This window comes from Clupea harengus, chromosome 9 (assembly GCF_900700415.2).
Source record: "Clupea harengus chromosome 9, Ch_v2.0.2, whole genome shotgun sequence".
Lineage (NCBI taxonomy): Eukaryota > Metazoa > Chordata > Actinopteri > Clupeiformes > Clupeidae > Clupea > Clupea harengus.
This window is the reverse complement of record NC_045160.1, coordinates 20,033,192-20,035,050: the sequence shown is the minus strand read 5'-3', so window position 1 is coordinate 20,035,050 and position 1,859 is coordinate 20,033,192. Positions and strand designations below refer to the sequence as shown.

The 1,859-nt window shown below is 38.4% G+C and overlaps 1 protein-coding gene across 3 annotated transcripts in view; it reads left to right on the top strand.

Annotated features, from left to right (window-relative positions):
• Positions 1–1,641, top strand: part of pid1 (phosphotyrosine interaction domain containing 1) — a 30,297-nt gene extending 28,656 nt beyond the window's left edge. For all 3 annotated transcript variants that reach the window (XM_012830483.3, XM_031573789.2, XM_031573788.2), the window contains exon 3: positions 1–1,641. This exon is cut by the window's left edge and continues 2,936 nt beyond it. The gene's annotated coding sequence lies outside the window, so the exon portion shown is untranslated.
• The last annotated feature ends 218 nt before the right edge of the window (positions 1,642–1,859 follow it).

Sequence of the window (1,859 nt, the reverse complement as noted above, 5' to 3'; positions counted from 1 at the left end):
ATTCTCAACCTACACCTATCCTCTGCTGAATGTATGACAGGTCCAAACGTGCTGCAACCTTCAGTAGACATGTACGAAATGGTGTTCTTGTTGAATCTGTATTTTATGTTGTTTCTTTTTCATCATCAACTGCTGGTTAGGCAGAATTTGTGTCTGTGTGTGTGTGTGTGTGTGTGTGTGTGTGTGTGTACTGTTTCAGCATAGTCAGCTATCTCAATGACACCTGGTGCCAGTTCAAAATGGGAAAACGTCAGTCTGTGTTGCTTTCGTCTCTGTGAGGCTATGCTAACACATGCATGTTCACTTCACAAACACACACACACTCACACACACAAACTCACAAAAAGCTGTTTCAGCCGCTGTTACTTGGGAAGCTTAGGCTTGTGGTTGGGTAAAGATGCCATAAGTCTACCAACAGTACAACAAAGGTTGTATTGTGTCAATATCCCTCAGTTTAAGAATGGGAAAACTGAAACTAGCCAAAGTTTTCCCAGAGATGAATACCCTGGACAGCAGCAACAAGCACACACAAGCATATATGAATCTATAAATATATATATATATATAATAAAAAGTATATATATTTACGTGTATTTGAAAATGCATTCAATAAGCTCATGTAAATACAAAAATCTATCTGTCTCCAAAAATCTGTAAGACACACATTGGTATAAATAGTGTCACGTAGCCACACATGTATTAACACGCATGTCTGGAGGCATCCATGGCCAAATGTGGACTGAATGTAGATGGCAACGATTACAGAATTGAAGGTGCAGTCTGTTATTCTACATAAATACCCTTTTTTGACAAATTGACCAAAATGCTCCTCATGGTCCTCTAGCTGTGTTTTCAGTGTGTGTGCTTAAGATAACTCCTGTGTTCATACACACTCCTAACAATGTAAACATAGTGGCTTGGACCAAGCCATAAACAATTCCAGCCAATCAACACATTACTTGAGGAGCACAGATGGGAGGGGTATAATTGTATTGGGTGTGGAGATCAAATATTTACAATCTTTTACCAGAATTGCGGACTGCATCTTTAGTGGTATATAAACCAATCAAAAAGCCTTGTTATGGTAGAGCTGGATTGAGGAATCAAAACCATTGGCTCTAAATATGGAGACATACTGAAGTTAGAGTTCTTAGAGGAAAAAAGCTGTAGGTATAGCCCTGTTAGAGACCATTTTAAACTGATTTCTGGTTCACAATTTTAACAAGTTGTCTCCAGCCTGTGACCTCACGTCTGGCTCCGTCACACTAGCGTATGAGTGACATAAAAACAAACATTTTAGTAACAGAAAAATCAACGAGTCTAAGGGTATTTTACTGCCAACTGTGAATATGTAGAAAGCGATTTTGAGGAGCTGGAGGCTTTGGAGTTGGAGCCTAGACTGTGTGTGTGTTTGTGTGTGTGATGGGTGGGTGCAGGGGTTGATGTACGCAGAAAGACTGTTTTTATTTGTGGATTTGTGTTTTTGTTTGATTTGTTTTGTAAATCTGTACATGTATGTTGTCATCTCGTCTGTCTCCATGCTCTGATGCGCTTTAAACAAAAACTGTTACCGTCATGTGTTTTCTATACAGTATTTGCAAAGATAAAGACAAAAACAATCATATAAAGTATTTACCAAGGTGTGGTCTTCGTGTCATTTTATTTCTACACAAAGACACAAACTAACTCTGGAATCTAGTTCCAGTTTTCTTCTCAGATTTAACTTCATCCGTGTGCTTAGTGAATTCCTTTTGCCTCTCTTAAGACCATCTTAAAGCAAAACTATACAAAACATTTGTCACTCTTTGAGGTATGTTGTTATAGGCAGCTAGCTTTAGTATCATCTTCAAAATCACTTT